This window comes from Halyomorpha halys, unplaced genomic scaffold (genome assembly GCF_000696795.3).
Source record: "Halyomorpha halys isolate HHAL.00 unplaced genomic scaffold, Hhal_1.1 Scaffold1164.1, whole genome shotgun sequence".
Lineage (NCBI taxonomy): Eukaryota > Metazoa > Arthropoda > Insecta > Hemiptera > Pentatomidae > Halyomorpha > Halyomorpha halys.
The window spans coordinates 264416-271587 of NW_027115560.1; positions in this window are offsets into that span (position 1 = coordinate 264416).

Below are 7172 nucleotides of genomic sequence, written 5' to 3' on the forward strand. Positions count from 1 at the left end.
CCTGCCCATTGTTAGACAGGATTAAGAACAATTTAATGTGGAATTAATAGACTATCGATGACCGGGGGTATGGCAAAGAATGTGAAAGCTGCCGGGAAAACTAGTGGCCAAGACGTGTTTATTATCTCTTTTGCCATATAAAAAAAAGGTGTGAGAACGTAACAGCTTTCCTGAAGAAAACCGTTGGCACATGACTACGTTATGTTTGATAATAATTGCCAATCGTCAAAATAAATGCTGAAAAGAAAATGAAGTAGGAAAATGCTGTTTCAACAATCGCCTAAACCTAGGTGATAAAATCCGAGAATAGTATGATTAAAATTATTGATTTCCATTATTCTCTAAGCAATGGGACTCCAAAAAGGGGGTCCTCTGGAAAATTCTAAAGAAGTTTTTATTTTCTATTTATCTATTTTTGAGAGTGCTGAACGCGAATTTGAGGTGTGATATCTATAATTTTTCCCCGGAAACTTAAAAAAATATTCAAGAAATTCACAAAATTAATCCGTCATTGGTCGCTGCTTGGGAATTTCTCCCACGTTAATTGTTTTTCGGTTCTGGAAGCTGCTAGAGGGAGACTGTGGTTCCCTTCTTCCTGGATTCTGAGGTTCACAGTCGCTTCCTTCTATACCTCGCCCCCTCCACCATTCTAGCAGCTCTGGGTAAGCGTTCAGCCCTCTTTCCCTGACAATAGGGGTATTCATGAGGTGCTAAGTGTAAAATGTTTTACCATCTTAAAGTTTGTAAGTATACGACTGTGAGTAGCCGTATTATCCGTGTTATCCGAAATGTTAAACCCATAAGAGATCCTAGCGGATTTTCTGAGCAACTCGTTTCATAACCTTTCCAACCAAAACTTTATGCCTTAAGTAAGTGAAAAGTGGAAGTTGTGAGAAATTTTTTTCACGTTTCCCTTATTGGTCTTCTTGAGTAAAATAATCAAGAAGAGCTAATTGACAACTATCATTAAATTATTATTATTGCTATCCATTGATTTATTAGTTATAAAAGTATCCAAAACAATCCTAACACAAACTACGAGCAAGTAATCAAATACGACAACACACAAAACGGTGAAGAGCTCAGATGTTCTACTGCGTCACATTTAGCAGACCTATTATAAAACTCTCAACCATGTTATATGTTACATCGTTTCAACTTGGTAAAGGAAGGAATTATTTCTCCATTTAACATGAGTTTTTCTATTTAACAAGCATTATCATGTTAAACTAAAGATCATGAATACCACTATTATACCCTTCTCATGAGACATTATCTGACGTGCGACTGAGTATGCTATAAAAATATTCAAATTGTGAGGATTTTTCTCACGTGCGTCAAGTGTATTTAATCCATTAAATTTTTTTTTCATCGAGGGAAACAATTAGCAGAACTAAGGAAACGTAGGCTTGAAGAGACAGGACCTTCATTAGATACGTATTGTTTGCTTTGAATTGATTGTATTTCCATACTACAAGCGTGTTAGGGTGGTCTTTATAATAAAAATTTCTCTTTTCAAATTTTCACTTCATCGCTGCGCCATATGAATATTATTTTTTTTATAAATTTCTGAGTTATATAAGGCATTCTAAACAATAAAGAATTGTCACTAGTGTAAAAAACCGATATGTCCCAGTCATACGGTGTTCTCTTACTCGAATTGTACACAAGAGATTTCTTTAGTCTGAGCATTTTTTTTAAAGATTAGTGTTACGATCTGTATTTTGATTCTTTTTATAACATGTCTGTCTCAAAATATTATATTATTTTTATTACTATTTTATAATTATGTTTGTTTTTTAATGTTTTAAAATTAGTTTGCTCTTGTATCAAAATAAATTTTTAAAATACTTTTTTTATTATGCTTAAATAAACCTAATCTAAACAATTTTAAAAATTTTATATTTTAAAAAAATACTTCAAGAGCTCTAAATAAGAAATGTGAGAAGAAGTCTCACGCGCAGGGGTCCGTATTAAAATCAAGCTAGAGACCGATGACGGGTTAATGTTTTGGGTTTTTCGCCCGAGATGAAAACCGTATCTTTTCAAAACCATCAACATACTTAAGCAAGAGCAATTTCCCTAATCATGTGCTCTATAATTTTATGTTTGTCCTATGTTTTGAGTGTATGCGCTCCTAATCCGATGGGATCCAGTCAAATGGGGACAAGGAAAGTGTAAGGGGTCTCGGTTTAATGTTTTGAAGAAGTTTAGAAAACGTTACTATTCCGAACTTTAATACATATATATATGTTGTAGGAAAATAATCCGGGTGGTGGTCAATTAAAGTATTAAAATAGTATAAGAAAACTATTTATTGTTAACCACTTTTCTGGGCTTCATCAGTGGTGTCAGATTGAAACAAAGATGACAACTCATGTTTTTTAATTCATATAGGAAGAAGATAGTTGACCGTATGAAGAACAGTGCAGTGTAGGAAGATAGTCCGGGGTCCCGGTCAGTTGTCATCTTTGTTTCAATCTGACAGTCCTGACGAAGACCTGCAAAGTGGGGTGAAACGTTGGTCAACAATAAATAGTTTTCTTCTACTATTTTGATACTTTACTACTTATTACTTACTTACTACTCGGTCTATCTTCCTACAATCCAATATATATATATTTTTTTGAGAAATTTTCAAAACTTCTCTGTAACTTTCCATATTTTGATCCCCATTTCGTAGGTCCATATTCCGCCTCGTAATTTCAAATTGCGTTCGGTTCCAGAACGGAATAGTACAAAAAAAAAAAGGCTTTTTAAAGGGAATCCTTAGGTATGGGAATTCCCTGTTTTCTGCAGTCAGATTAATCTATGAGCCCTTTACATCACCTAATAATTAGAGGTCCATATAATAATTAGTATAAAAATTATAATTTGTCTCTCCCTGATCTCTAGTCAGTGTCATCATATATCAAACTATAATTAACTCATTTTAGATAATTTTATGGAAGTCATAGTCAACTTTTCCAAAGTTATCAACCGTTTGAATGTTATTTGCCGCCCAAGTGCTGTCGCGCCCTTCCCTCTCTTCCTCATTAACTGAGCAACTGAAACGGTGCCCCGCAAGAAAAAGAAAAATATTAGTAAAAAAAATATTCTTGTTCGATTCTGTACATGCTAATATTCTAAAAAAAAAATTAAAAGAGATGATTTATATTTTCGGAAACAAATGTATGTGGTAAATCTGAAATTCGGGGTTAAGTTCTTCCAATTTTCCAAATAAACCACAATGGTTCCTATTCATCCCTCTATTCTCAGTCCGCTGGTGTTCCTCAAGGTAGTATCCTTGGTCCCATCCTCTACACCATATATACAGCTGACATCCCAACCAATCCTAACACTATCCTCACCACGTATGCCGATGACACATGTGTGCTCGCTGTTAATAATAACCCATTAATCGTATCCCAAAATCTCCAATCCCATATCACAGCCCTCGAAGAATGGTGTCGTAATTGGAGGATTAAGATAAATTCCAATAAATCCTATCAAATCACCTTTACCCTTCGTCGTAAACCTACTGGCTGCCCTACAGTTTCATTTAATGATGTTACTCTTACCTCTATCGAACAGATCCGCTACCTTGGACTACATTTGGACAAACGATTAACCTGGAATCCTCACACAAGACTGAAAAGACAGGAAACTGCACGTCGATTTCGGCTATTACAGCACTTACTAGACAAACGGTCTAAACTTCCAACACATTACAAAAGACTGATCTACATGATTGTAATAAGGCCAATCTGGACATTTGGAGTTGAGCTTTGGGGCTCCACTAAACCTTCGAATTCCTCTCGTATTACATCCTTACAATCCAAAATCCATCGTAAAATCCTCAATGCTCCTTACTTTGTCACAAATAAAATCATACATAAAGACCTTAATGTTCCCTATGTAACCGATCTAGCCCGAACCAGATATCACGCCTTCCAGTATAAACTACCTAATCACTCAAACCCCCTATTTTCTAATCTTGCATCCTCTTCCATTCCTGACAATCCTCCGTGGAAGAAGAAGATGGCCACGAGACCAGCTAATGTAAAATGTCATTAGAGTGCTACCAATGGGTAGTTTTTCTAAATGCCTGTAACACTCCAATTTAACTTAGATCAGATTTATTAAATGTATTATTATGTACAGTTGTAAATAGCAATAAATAAATATTTAAAAAAACAAAAGTTCTCTCAAAAACATTGTCGTGCAAAACCTCAAAACGTTCTTGCTAAATAACCTCAAAGAACAACTGGAGTATTAGTTATTCATGAAAATTGAATATTTTAAAACACTATTATCTCTGTATTGTTTTTTTTAAAATATAATTATTAAGTCATGTATTATCAAGGAATAAAATTTAATTATTTATTTACATTAGTAATGAAGATAAACATATAATAACTCTTTGGTATGAACCTCATGTTTGTTAAATAAACATAATAGAGGGCGCTACTGGAGATTTATGAATTTTAGCGATGACTATGTTATTTTTGTTTTACTGTGACAGTAAATCAACCCTGTGGGTTCGGGAGCCTTCCCAGCCTCATCAAGTGGGTACTCTTAATTAGGTAAAAATCTGGCGGTCGAGCGTTATTCAGACCAAATCACTTCCTTGTATAGCCGTTGGTTTAATAACAGTACTTCCTTACTGCACCCATGACCCTTCATGGGTTGTAGCGGTATTGATTTTTTAAAAATGTGTACAAAATAAATTGGTAAGTATACTGTTGAGAACGGATTCCAAATTCTAAAGGATTTTCCCTTTCGCTTTACAACCCAGTTCTGCCTTTCCGGTGATCGTATGTACTCCAGATCTGAAGGAGTTGATTGATAAGAAAATTATTTATGGCAATTATGTAATGTATTAAAAAAAGTAGAAATAACTTGTAGGAGGGGGGAGGCCGAAAGGTATATATAATATTTGGTTAAAATGAATTTAGATTATGGAACTATTGTTGATTAGACGGGTTGATGAGATGAGACTGAAGATAATGAGGGTTCCCATTTTGTATTTAGTTGGATTGTTGATGAAATGCTTGATTCTCTTACTTTAATTAGAGTCTCAAGTTCCATGGGTCACATGTTCGTGATGCTGAGATGGGGTGCCGGCCTCCTGGTTGGTGTAGCACTTGGAGTACACTCGGAGCTGCTGACTTAGCTAGACATCCTTGCTATTCTGAGGATTCCATAGGTTTTTGGAGCGTCCTCAGGCTCCAACTTGTTAGGGATTAGACCCATATCAATTAGTTGACTCTTTTCTTTCTAGGTGACGCCGATGTAGTATTTTCTCTTGTCAATAGATAGATGGTACTCCTTGATACTTTCATATAATTCAAGAGTCCCTATCGCAAACCCCCAAATCATTAAATCTCAGGCTTTTGGATTTGCTGGGTATATGCGAGAGAAAAATTTATTTATTATTTTAATTTTTTTTTTTACTTTGAATGAACTTTTGATGTGCTGCCTGGAAGTATGAGATAAACACTCTATATTAGTTGAACTCATAAAAACTGAAATTTTCTGTTTATGGTTATTATGATTGTTAAGGATACATTTTCAGATTTCATCCCGTTTAGTACTCCTCGATTTCAATTTATTTGGGTAAAACGAAGTTGACCATATCAATGAATTCACAGGTATTCATCTGTGACAAGTACTTGCCAATTGAACAATTGTGTACAATTTTTTCATCATTACCTCCTATCATTCCAGTTCACCTCAATTAAACGGGTCCGTTGGCCCATCGCAAACTGTTATAACTTTCCCACAATTTTCCTGTTGGTTGATTTGAGCCGTGTCGTAATGTTCTTCCGATTTTTCTCTACAGTGCATACATTCCAGGTCACCACACTTCGTTCTAAGTAGCAGTCCCTTATAGCTGGGGTGGACGATTGGACGCTGATACACATCAGCATTTTAATGTGGTGTTAAAAAAGAAAAAAATAAGAATTGAATAGGATTCTTTTTTTTGTGAACATCTAAATAAAACCCAGTCATTTTCTTCCTTTTTTAAGTTACCACGAAAGGACCAAATATTTAAGTATTTATATAATTGAAAAACTAAATAAAATAGAATTTGTGTAATGTTTAAAAGCAGTTACAAAACTTCCGACTCTAAATAACTTAATTTTCTGTAATATTTCTCCTTAACGTTGGGATAGAACATAATATAATGTATGTAAAAAAGGTCGAAGTATGTTTTTATCTTTCTGAATCGAAATGATTGATTTTCATCACTACGATACATTATTATAGACATACATAGTAAAATACATTAAGTATTTCACAAAGTTATTCTTTAAGTTATATCAATGGAAAAAAAGTGAAAACCTTTAAATTGTTATGTATCCAAGCAAATTCACAATACCCCAATTAAAATTGGTAAAATTAAACTGATTTTTTTTTTTGTTGAAAAAATTAGCTATAGATACATTTACAGCTAATATTGCCCTGGATACAATGTTCATTTATTAATGGTTCATTCATGAATAATGATTGTATCCATGACAATTTAACTGTATTTTTATCCCAACTCGGGTTTCTTTGTTTTTCTTGTTTGATGAATAAGTTAGTTATGCGGAATAGTATATCTGAAGCGCCTGTTAGAGAAACTTTTTTATCTAAATTAGAATATATTCTTTTCACTTTTTGTCTAGGATGCTCAGTCACAAACTGGGTTATATCGAATACACAACAGTATTTACGAATAATACATTTTAATGTATTTATATGATTACAAAAAATATAGATGAAAAAATGCTCAAACTTCAAGATTCGCTATCAATATTCGAAATGAATATTAAACAAAAACAATGTTACTTGAGAAATAGCACTAAATAATTGTTGGTTTGTGATTAATAGCCGAAAGTTTGAAGTGAAATTATAGATTTTTATCAGTTGTCAAACATCTTTTTTGTGTTCTGAGTCATTATCAGAATTTATTAAAGACTGTTATTACTAGAAAGGTTCAAAAATGTTTTTAATTTATAAATCATAAAATACTTATACATTTTTTAGGAAGTAAGTAAGTAACAAATTTATTTTAATAATAGTCTCTGATTATTATACTCATAATAAAGGAAAAGGTAACTAACCACTGATAACAAATTCGTTCGTTTTTTAATTACCAAAATAATAGAATAGAAATAATTTTATGATTATTATTCTTTTTGTAT